Source organism: Micromys minutus (genome assembly GCF_963924665.1).
Source record: "Micromys minutus genome assembly, chromosome: 5".
Taxonomy (NCBI): domain Eukaryota; kingdom Metazoa; phylum Chordata; class Mammalia; order Rodentia; family Muridae; genus Micromys; species Micromys minutus.
The window spans coordinates 19,591,179-19,603,807 of NC_137974.1; the positions used below are offsets into that span (position 1 = coordinate 19,591,179).

At 35.5% G+C, this 12,629-nt stretch overlaps 1 pseudogene across 1 annotated transcript; it reads left to right on the top strand.

The window, feature by feature from the left end:
• The first annotated feature begins 887 nt into the window (after window positions 1–887).
• LOC308420927 (heterogeneous nuclear ribonucleoprotein F-like) lies at window positions 888–2,051 on the top strand (annotated as a pseudogene). The gene has a single exon. The product of its transcript is annotated as a heterogeneous nuclear ribonucleoprotein F-like (transcript).
• The last annotated feature ends 10,578 nt before the right edge of the window (window positions 2,052–12,629 follow it).

The following is a 12,629-nucleotide window of genomic DNA, read 5'->3' on the forward strand; positions in this document are numbered from 1 at the left end:
ACCACAATTCAACAAACAGTTTCATTTGGTTCAAATTTGGAGGTAAACTCTGTTGTCTTAAGGACATCATGGTGGGATAAATGGACAAATCAACTGCTTACATCACACTGCTAGTCAAGTAACAGAAGAAAGAGAAACAGAGCAAAGAATGTGTGAGCTTGCTCATCTCCTTTGTTTAGAGCAATCAAGGATACTATTCTAATGAATGGTACCACTCACTTTACTGTCAATGTACCTAATCTGGATATTCTATTACAAACAACCCGAAAGGTAATGCTCAATGCTGACTCTTGATATTATCACATTTAGAAGGTTAACCCTCATACCATAAAAGCATTTTGTAGATTATACATGAATTAACACAGGAGGAGTTGACACGGAGTCAAAGCTATACACAAATAACATACCTAATATAGTTCTATATTTTCTATAAAAAATACACTCAAAATATAATTATATAACAAATTGCAGAGTTTCAGTCCCTAAGAATCCTAAATAACCATTTCTATTCCAAAGAAAGAAACAGGGCCCAGGAGGCAAATTGCTGGTGTTAGTCCTGGGGTCTAGAGCACAGGTCTGCATTGGTCCCATCACCTGGAGTTACCTTGTTTGCATTTGGGGGTGTGGAATCCTTGCCTAGAGAAGTTGATAACAAAAAGAAAATGCACCTTAACTTTTCCCAGAGCCCCTCTGTTTTTTTAAGGTGTCTGGTGGAGTTGGGGTTTGTAAGCTACATTACTTATTGGAAATAGAAATCACTTCTACCTTCCTCCTGTGGAAAACTTGTTATAGTCCATTAAGTGTTTCCAACAAAAGGTATCTGAGGTGGTTCTTAAGCTACCATAAAATTGCCCAAACTTGTGGGACATCAGCCCTGTCAAGTGCCCATGATGCTGGGCCCTGAGGGAGGTGAAGGCTATGTGGTCAAACTCCGTGGCCTACCCTGGTCCTGCTCAATTAAGGACGTACAAACTTCCTCTCTGACTGCACAATTCATTATGGGGTCACAGGTGTTCATTTCACTTATACTAGAGAATTCAGGCAGAGTGTGAGGCTTTTGTTGAACTTGAGTTAGAAGATGATGTAAACTTGGCTCTGATAAAAGACAGGGGATGCATTGGACATACAGAACCAAAATGGATTGGGTGTTGAAGCACTGTGGTCCCAACAGCACCCACAGTGCCAGTGATGGCTTTGTGAGGCTTCTGGAACTCCCATTTGGATGCACAAAGGAAGAAACCGTTCAGTTCAGTTCTTCTCAGGTTTGGAAATTGTGCCAAAAAGGATTGTGGACCCAGAAGGCATGATTATAGGGGAGGCCTTCCTTCAGTCTCACAAAAGTTAGCCGAGAAAGCTTTAGGGAAGAACAAGGAGAGACTAGGGCACAGGTATAGTAAAGTGTTCAAGAGCAGACAGGAGGAAGTTAGGTCATACTCAGATCCACCTCTGAAGTTGATATCTGTGCAGAGGCCTGGGCCTTATAATAGTCCTGGCACAACCCTGAGGTACATTGGTTTTGTGAAACAGGAATGTATATGGTGAGGTCTGGTGCCTATAGTGCAGGCTACGGGGGCTATAAAGACTACAGTGGCATCAGTGATGGCAATGGCTTCACCAATGACCTGTTTGGGAGAGACCTCAGCTATTGTCTCTCAGGAATGAATGACCACAGATACAGAGACAGCGAACTCACAGTGCAGAGCACCACCAGTCGCCCAATGGAGCACGACATCAACTTCTTCTCTTTACTCAACCCTGTGAGACTTCATACTGAGATTGGTCCTTACGGAAGAGTGACAGGAGAAGCTGATGTTGAGTTTGCTACTCATCAAGAAACAGTGGCAGCTACGTCCAAGAACAGGGTAAACAAGCAGCACAGATACATATACCTCTTCCTAAATTCAAAAACAGGGGCCAACAATGGGGATTGTCGCAGCTAGATGATGCAGGGCATGGGTGTGTCAGCTGCCTAGGAAACATATGGTGGCCTGGAGAGCTAGTCAGTGAGGTCAGGGAATAGCAGTCAGAACAGCATGGGTGGATATGATTAGCATTGTAGGAACATTGAGTTATTTCAGTCAGAAAATTTCACAGGCAGCCAATAAGCAGTCAAGAGCGGTTTATAACCGTAGAGGAAGCTGAGGGACCCACTTTGTGCCATGAGTTTGTGAAATCTGGATTAAAAAAAAAATTACCTCTTCGGTGTTTCTCATGCAAACTTTTCTTCTATCGTGTAATATTGAGTATATGAAAACTATTTTCTTCTGATTTCTCATTTAACATTTTTGGTAGTGTACTTAAGATTGATGTTTTCTGAGGTAAGTCGTTTAAGTATGTTGAGTGGATCTTTAAGCACACCACAGTGAACACACTGGGGACATGTACTTTTCTGGAGAACTCAAGGTGCTAGATCCCTAATGCAGGGAGAAGCATTTCTCATCTTCATTCTAGTTTATATTTTTATTTAAAGTTTTTAGGTTAAGTTTAGGCGTTTTAAAAGTAGGTTTTGAGAATTGAGACACAAAATACTGCAGAAATTGGTGAGGCCTTGACTAAACGCTTTCTTTGTAATGTGATTTCCTTTTTTTGGGTATATTTTGCTAAGTGAAACTCGTTAAATTTTTTGTTAACTATTTTTTTCTTATAATAAAGACTTTTTCATAATAGGAAAAAAAGGCAATTTGTTAGCATATAATTCTTAAGTTTTAATAGAATATGGGCATTTTAATATATAAGTCAAAATTCAATGTACTGTACACTCCTTTTTTTCTTTATTAATTATGTACTTACTTTACAACCTCATTAAAGCTTGCCCTCTCTGCTCTCATCCCAATCCCCTCTCCTTACCTCCCATCCTTCCCTACCCATCCTCCCTCCTGCCCTTCTCCTTAGAGAAGGGAATTCTTCCTATGGATATCAACTCGCATTTGCATATCAAATCCATCTTTAACTCCTCAGTTACTCTTCAGTCATTCTGTGTTATTTCTCTCTATCACTTGTGTTCTTCCAAATGTTTGAGATTTACCAGGATAAAGACTTTCGTTGAATTACCTGCCATTTATATAATGGCCTTACAGTTTTTGCAGTGTAAGCAAATCGTGGCAAAATGTGTTATTACCTTCATCATAGTTATTTAATGTGTTAGTCGGTGGCATATGGCAAGTGAGTCTCATAAGAAGAGAATGAGCCCAGGCTTTTATCCCATTTACCAATAGGTACAGGGCTCATTCAGCTCCCCCAAGGCACAGTAATTGTTCACATAACAGCAGGATATGCATCTCCACTCTTGGCCATGTCTAAAAAATTGAGTTCATCTTACATTTTTTTCTCTCAAGCATTTATTACACTGTACATTTTACAGTAGTGGCTTGATTTTTATGCAATTTAATTTTCTTGCTGTGAGCATCGTCTTTGAGAACTTATGGTCTTCCGGTTCATTCCTCCTTCAATAATGTGTTCTGTGTATAGCATTATTTTGATACCAAATATCCTGCTAAAGGTTTTTATAATGAATCAGTTCACATAAATGAGGCCAAATAAATCAGTCCTGGGAAAGAAACATCAATTCCATTACATAAAATGAAGAGCATGAAATACTATATTTGCTAAATAATATAATAACTGTAACCAGTAAAGTATGCGTTAGTAATATATCGGCGCTCTTATTGCGATGTGTTATACTTAACTGACTCTTTCTTGTGCAATAATCGCCATAATGTAATCTAAGTCCTTGTAGTGGTTTGTGCTATAAGATGATGAAGAGTCTTCACTTAAGACTATTTTAAGTAAGCAAACACCAAAGATATCTCAAATAGTCACAAGATATAATTAGCATATTAAGACTTTGAAATGATATAGAACCTGAAAGAGAAATATTCAAACAATAACAAAGATTTAATCTGGAAAGAATTTATCCATTTTAATACTGATGCTATTCTAGGTATTACAGCAAATATACATTCAGTTAATTACACATTATAACCATTTTTCAATTGTTAACAATAAGCAAACAAATGGTGAAATTCTTTCCAGACAACATACATATTTTGGAAGGATGTGAGATATTATTAAAGAAACTTGGCTAGGTTTAGAGAATATTGCTCAGTTGCTATGCAGAAAGAAAGGGAACTTTCCTAAGCAGAACCAGGCCACATACCAGCACAATGGTTGGCAGTACTGACCGACCTACATCTTCTGCTTCTGTTACACACATGGCAGTGTGTGTTTCTATTGCACATGTGGACTCTGACCTACAAAACCTACAACTTCTCTTTTCTCTTTGATTCACCTGATCGCTACAAAGTCTCAGGATGGAAATGCAGCAGCTTCTAAAATCTTAGACTATCATAATTTTTATTTAAAAAAACATTTATAAGTATACCTGTTATATTATGAATATTATTTAAAACAAATTCCCTCCATATTCTCAACTACCAAATAGCTGCTGCAAATAGTTTACTCCCAAAAAATCTTATCTACTTAGTAGTTTCATTAATTCACACAGGATAAAGAGAACCCATAAAGCTATAACAGCAAACAAGACTCTCTAATCTCTTCTTAATTGTTCAGTTATTTTTATAAAATGTTCTTTAGATTCTTATACATGGGTACTATGGGACTGACTTATTAGGGTCACCTAGGAAAATGTATTCTTTCTATTTTCAGAGAAGTTTTTATTCTATAGATTTTCATGTAGGAGTGAGCCCTTGGGAAATATCTTTATTCATTCTATCATGACAACTGATTTTATAGGTTTATTAAAAAATCATATTATTGAATTTTATGGGTATAAGATTTCTGTCATGCCTAAAAGACACTATTTCTTAGCAGGTATCTTGTACCACTGACCTTCCAATTATTCTGCTCTCTCCTCTGTGGGGTTCCCTGAGTCGTATATCTAGGGGTGGTCAACATCTCAGTGTGGACTGGTAACACTCTGGTCACTCATTCTCTGGAATTAGACCAGATCTGAATCTTGGCAACCACTTCCATTTCCTTCACAAAACAAGAAGTTTATTTAGCAAAATGTAGAAACTATACTTATGTGGGGGGCTAAGTATTTAGAATATAGTTAGAAATTACAAAAGCTTAGAAAAAAATCAAAGTATTTAGTTTTCCTCAAGATTTATTACCTTTTCTGCCCTGGGAAGTCAACTAAGTTTCCAGTACCAGAAATTAACTTCATCACATTCAGCGGAATTGAAGTCCAAGTAAACATCTATTGGTTGCTTCCCAGATAATAGTGTCCTTATTGCACTGTTGAGCTTAACCTCCCAGGCTGGATTGAGGATGTACACGTCATATCTGGGCAACAATAATGATTGATTTGTTCTGTTTGGCTTGGACACCCCTTTCTTATACGAGCTATTTTCCTCTTCAGTTGCAAACTTTTATCTGCATGTCTGGGTAGAAAGTTTATGTGTATTTTAGACCTACTGACTAAACTCTAGTAGAGAGATATTTGTTTCCCATGCTTTTATGGGATTAATTTGGTATTCTATGGCTCTATGAGGGAATATTATTACCCCTTGTGACATAACCTTATTCAAACTATGTATTTTTTCAGAAATTCTTGTTTAATTTTGCCTAGTCTAGGCAAATTGGTCTTACCAGGACTCTGCAGAATCATTAGGACAGTATATATAATCATAAAAGGAGATTTATTAAACTTTCTTATATGAATGGAGTCTGTACTGGCTGGTTTTGTGTAAACATGACACAAGCTAGAGATAGCACAGAGAAAGGAGCCTCCCTTGAGGAAATGTCTCCATGAGATCCATTTGTAAGGCATTTTCTCAACTAGTGATCAAGTGGGGAGGGCCCATTGTGGGTGGTGCCATCCCTGAACTGGTAGACCTGGGTTCTATAAGAAAGAAAGCTGAGCAAGCCAGGGGAAGCAAGCCAGTAAGCAACATCCCTCCATGGCCTCTGCATCAGCTCCTGCTTCCTGACCTTCTTAAGTTCCAGTCCTGGCTTCCTCTGGTGATAAACAGCGATGTGGAAGTGTAAGCTGAATAAACCCTTTGCTCCCCAATTTCCTTCTTGGTCATGATTTTTGTGCAGGAATAGAAACCCTAAGAGAGAGTCTGACCTTTCCTGCAATGACTGGGAGTAGGATAAAGATTAAGAGGAACCTGTAACTGCACAGTTCTAAAGAGCCAAAACTTCTAAAACAAGAAGCATTAAGGAAGCAGCATCATCAGAAACTGAAGTCCTGGAATAAAATCATATTCCAAGATAGAAGGGACTTAAATCTGATAAGTATATGTTCCAACAGAAGCAATGGCTGTGTCTGCTTATGAAGACCTAAACATCTTGGAACTCCGTCCATCATTATCTTGTTCCATCCAGGCCTCCAGCCTATTAGACAAGTTCCTTACACTCATGTTATCTTTCCCTGTGAGCTTCGATGACTCATATACCAATTAACTCTTGATATAATCCGAGATTGTAATTTTATAATTTCTAGGAACAGCCAATCCAGCAATTCAAGCAAAAAAGGATATTTAAAGTTTTATTTTTAGTCGTAAAATGTACTCATAAAAACAGTGGAAACTACAGGTTCATTAGATATGTTGATTCTTTAAATTATACACATTTATCAGTATAAAAATTAGCAAACAAAATTCTGTGTCTTCTTTGGGTTAGTATTTTACTAATCACCAATGGCTTATGTACATAATGATAAATAAATTCTATAAGAAAATAAAGTTGTCAATGTTACTAATTGTTTTCTCAATTAAGTGTTGAAGATTTCATAAATCCTAAATATTTAAATTTAAATATCAGCAAATATATTACCTTTTTTTGTTTACACATAGAACTTTATTGTTTTCTATATATACACTAGGATCAAAGTCCACTTCAAAGGAACCACTAAGTTGTTTGTTTTAAAAAAAATGACAGGTGTTTTGAGATGTATGACCAGTAACATTATTTGTATTGTAATGTTATATTATCTTTGAATATTTGTTAAGCTAAAATAGAGTTTTTATTGATCATAAATAGCAGTAATATTACACTATGAGGACAGAACCTAAGCTAACTATTTAGGCAAGTGGAGACATGGTTGCTGAGTCCAGAATCTACATCAAAGAAAAATAGCTACCTGCAAGTCCAAAAGTAGAAAAGCAAATGTATCTTTGGGGACTGTGGACACCTTCAAACATGTTATATACCCTTACATAGACTCAAATATACACATAACTGAAAGTAAAAATACATCTTAACATATATATCAGACACCAAGAATTATGTTTACTAATTATTTACTAAAAACTATGCAATCCAAATTAGGATAAGTACTAATGATTTTTCATATATTATTTTATCAAAGACACCTAATAAGCAGTTGGATAAACTTTAATAAATTCTCATACATCTGTCTCTTCATTGTACAGGACATAGAAAGTGTCTATAAAATAATTATGATATAATATAAAGAAAAGAAAAATATAATTTTACATCTAATGTTAACAGAAAGGGTAAAATATTTTGTTTTCTTACATTCAAATAATAACTTTTCCAAATTTCTCATCAGTTTCTTTGAGCACATAATTTCCCATCTTTCTGGCATATGTGGTAGGTTTATTGTATCCTTTTTATTATGATTTGCATTGATGAAACAAAGTTTTTTTCATACCATATTTTCTGCTATAAAGTGGCTATAATATATTTTCTACTATTAAAACAAATAAAATAGTCTGTTAGATATAACCAAGTAGATTTAAAAATATTGGGATGAACGACTCAGGCATCGTTACTCTAATTTCTTCATATTTCATAAAATATCTGGAAATATTTATACTTTTCTTAATCAAATATAAGATGCAGCATCATGTTCTTATAAGGGTGAAGAAATACATTGCCAACATTATGCTTAAAAATATATCAAATAATAGGAAAATTATTACCGCAGATTATATCACACTTTATACATATATTTCTTATTTCCATTTTGATATTACGTGTACCAATTACAGTTTCTATAAACTTAATACTGAATTCTCTACAATATTAACAAAGTTTTTGGTAAATTATCAACATAGTAGTAAATGTTAAACTGAATTAATTTGGTCATTCTCTTAAAAAGTTATTTATCACTATTAGTTTTTGCAACGTTGATCTCCATAATTGAATACAAGATTAAAGAACATGGTCTGATACAGGCCTCAAACAATAATTTAGTGTTTGTTTTAATTAGTTCAAATTTAGAGGAACAATATGTGTACCAAATAAAAGGGCTAGAATTATTTATAATTAATATGTTTGCTATTTTACCTTTCACATGCTGTTTTTCACCATGAAATTGATTTACTCTTAAATCATACATGTTTTAGTGATATAACATTATTGTTCATCTTTTCTTCATACTAGAACTCAGAATTAACGTAGTTATATTATGCAATAGTAACTGTTATTGAAGAAAAATATGACAAAATTGCTTAATAGTTTTTTAAATTCACCTAACATAATTATAACCATAACTTGCAATTTTGCCATCATTAATGATCTTGGGATTTTTTGTAAATGTAACCTACTAGAAATGAAAACATGCGCACACGAAATTTAGTGCACCAGTTTTTTTCTTTTTACTTGCATGGTAGCTCTCTGAGTATTTTGACTCTATACAAATAAAACACTCTTTGTGCCACCCACATAGACACATAGATCTATTCTGCCAGGGTCCAGCCACCATAGGATATTAGTCAACCCTGCAGTAACATCAGATCAGTTTTTTTTATCCTTAATAACTGAGGACTTCTTGCACCTTTAAGGATGACTCCTACATTCCTATCAAGCTTCTGATCATGATTATTTGGGTCAAGTCTGCAAACACAGTCACAAATAAAGGGTGTAGAGACAGAAACAGAAGACTTCTACTACCAGATGCTTCTTGAACCTTCCTTTATCCATTTGTCTTTGAAGATTTCACTTCACAAGAGAAATCTCCATAGTGAAATATTTCATGCTATTTACTTCTGGCTGGAGTGTTTAGGATTTTCTTGAATTGAATTTGAGCAGAATATTTCAAAATACTTAATTCTTTGACAAGCATGCAGAAAAAGGATACAATTCTGCTTCCCTCCTGCTCAAGTGTTTTTTCATGTCTCTAGAAATGCTGTGTTGATTTTCATGATTGTTACAGCAAACATCTGGAATGCCAGATGTGAGCAGACACATTAAGGGACATTTAATCTATACATTTAAGAATGAGTCAAGTTAATCAGAAACCTCATTTCCCTTCTGAAAATGAGTTAGATAAGTCCAATCAATAGCAACTGTCTATTCAATCTGCATGACAAAAGATTTAATAAGAAACCATATGGTGCTGAAAACAAAGGAAATTGTATGTGAGTTTAAGTTTGAATGTGTGTGCCTCCATATAGAAATGCAGACCCAGCTGCAAGTAAGTTTTCTCTGAGACATTAGAACTAAATAAAGAAAGAAAAATACCCTATCTAATTAATTGTATAATATTGGCCTTCAAACTGAATGATGGAATATATTTGCAGAAATTCATCATCAGAAAACTTATTGTGCCAACATAATTCTGTGGTTGTAAAAACTAAGATGGCTACATCACTATGCAGTGCCTTCATTTGGAAGGACTATTATGTAACGATTTGAAATGCCCTTATAGAGAACATGACTGTGAACATTAAGCAATACAGATTAGACTTTATGATCTTAGTGAACATATGCTAAAATGTTGTATTTTCTTTTTCAATTTATTCTTTGAGGGAGATTTTTAGCTTCATGTTTATCATCTGATAATTGAAGTTTATATGTATATGCATATCATATATATTACATACAAGTATAGTTATGTTATATAAACCATCATTTATATTCCAGTTATATCATCTACTAGAGACAGGATTTAGAAGTATAACATGTAAACCTTTTTTGACAATAAAACTATAATAAAACTCTGACCTATGAAAAAAACAATTGAAATTTTATATTTTATTTTATTCAATTACATTCTAGTCATTGCCTCCCCTTCAGACCTCCTCCCACAGTTCCTATTCTCTTTCTTCTTCCCCTTTCCTCCACAGAAAGGGTGGTTTTTAATCCACCAGGTCTTCCCCTTTCCTGCATCCTCCAGGCTCTCCAGGATTAAGCACATCTTTCCCATCGAGGCCAGACCAGGTAGACCCCTGCTACTCACGTGCTAGGTGCCTTGGACCAGCCCGCGTGTGCTCCTGGTTGGTGGTTCAATGTCTGGGATCTTTCATAGGTCTGGGTCAGTTAAGACTGCAGGTCATGCTATCGGATCACTATTGTTTGCAGCTTCTTCAGTCCTTTCCCTAATTCAACTATAGGGGTCCCTGATTTCAGTCCAGTGGTTGAGTGCAAATATCTGTTTCTTGACTCAGAGGACAGCTATGTCAGGATCCTGTCTGTAAACACAGCATAGCATCAATAAGAGTGTCATGCCTTCGTCCCCCTACCAACGTGAGATAGATCCCAAGATGGATCAGTCACCGGACCTCCTTTCTTTCAGTCTTTTCTCCATTTTTGTCCCTGCAGGTTTTTTAGACAAAACCAATTCTGGGTCAGGAATTTTAACAGTGGGTTAGTTACCCTGTTCCTCCACTTGAGGCCTTGTCTATCTACTGGAGGTACAGTCTTAGACTTCCCTTTCTGCAATGTTGGGCAATTTGGCTAAGTCACCCTCAATGAATCCCAAGAGTATCGAATGTCCCAGGTCTCTGGGACTTTCTACAGAGTTCCCCCATCTTCTACTCCACAGGGCTACTTATTTACACTTATTCTTTTCCCGAAACTAAAATCCAAAGCAAGTTTTACATTCATTGTCAATAATTCTTATATAATTGATTCCTAATATAGCTTTAAAATCAACAGAAAATGTCTTCTTTTCCTTACAATATTTCACAATTCTCATTTCTCATGCCATTTTACATGCAGGTCATGTTTTTAGTTAGTTAGTAACTGCTGTGGGATATAGCATCCAAAGAAGAAAATATTTTGGACTATTTTTGGAAGTTTCTCAGGTATAACAATTTGCCTTTATTTTCATCAAGCACTTCAGAAAAAATAAATCTGATGTGAATAATTTTCTTTAAAATATGTAAAAGATGACTATATTCATTTGAATGGTAAAATTAAATTCATATACACAATCTGTTTTTTAACAACTTTATTTTACAAAACAAAGATAAATGTATAGATTTTAAGCATTTTTGCATAAAATTATACAATACATTTTTGTCAGTACTTTTTTTCAGATTTTAAAATAATTTTTACATAAAACTATATGAATATATTTTTTAGTCAGTACTTGATTTTTTTTAAGGTTTGATAGTATGCATTGAAAACTTAATAGCTACAATGAGCATAAAGTACATGTAAAACAAAATGTAACATAAAAATAATCAACGTTTTCTTGTTGTGTAAAGATTTTTTTGTTTTGTTTTCTTTATTTTTTGGACTTCACACAGTCTTTGAGTTGTTTCTGGGGGAGTGCAAGCCTCTGGGGTTAGCATCCCACTATCAGTGACTGCATATTATGTCTGTTCTTTTGTGACTGGGTTATCTCACTCAGGATGATATTCTCAAGATGCTGCAATTTTCTTAAGAATTTGGTTACTTGTTTCTGGTGGCTGAGTAGTATTCCATTGTGTAAATGTACCACAATTTGTATCCATTCATCTTCTGAAGGACATCTGTGTTGTTTCCAGCTTCTGGCTATTATAAATAGAGCTGCTATGAACATTGTGGTGCATATATCCTTGTTGTGTACTAAGGTGTCTCTGGGGTATATGCCCAGAAGTGGAATAGCTGGGTCTTCAGGTAGTACTATGTCCAATTTTCTGAGGTATCGCCAGACTGATTTCCAGAGTGGTTGCATTAGTTTGCAACCCCACCAACAGTGGAGAAGTATTCCTCTCTCTCCGCAACCTCACCAGCATCTGTTGTCCTCTGAGTTTTGTATCTTGGCCAATCTGAGTAATGTGAGGTGGAATCTCAGGGTTGTTTTGATTTGCATTTCCCTGATGGCTAAGGATGTCGAGCACTTCCTCAGATATTTCTCAGTCATTCAATATTCCTCAACTGAGAACGTATTGTTTAGATCTGTACCCCATTTTTAATAGGGTTATTTGATTCTCTGGTGTCTAGCTTTTTGAGTTCTTTGTATACCTTAGATATTAGGCCTCTATCTAATGTGGAGTTGGTAAAGATCTTTTCCCATTCTGTTGGCTGCTGTTTTGTTTTCTTGACAATGTCCTTAGCCTTACAGAAACTTTGCAATCTCATTAAGTTCCATTTGTTAATCTTTGACCTTAGAGCTTGAGCCATTGGTGTTTTGTTCAGGAAATTTTCTCCTGTGCTTATGTATTCTAAGGTTTTCCCTACTTTCTCATCTAATAGTTTCAGTGTATCTGGTTTAATGTGGAGATCTTTGATCCACTTACACTTGAGCTTTGTACAAGGAGATAAGAAAGGGTCTATTTTCATTCTTTTGTATGCTGAGTGCCAGTTGGACCAGCACCATTTGTTGAATAGGCTGTCCTTTTTCCATTGAATGTTTAAGGCTCCTTTATCAAAAATCAGGTGACCATATACATGAGGGCTCATTTCTGGATCTTCTATTCTATTCC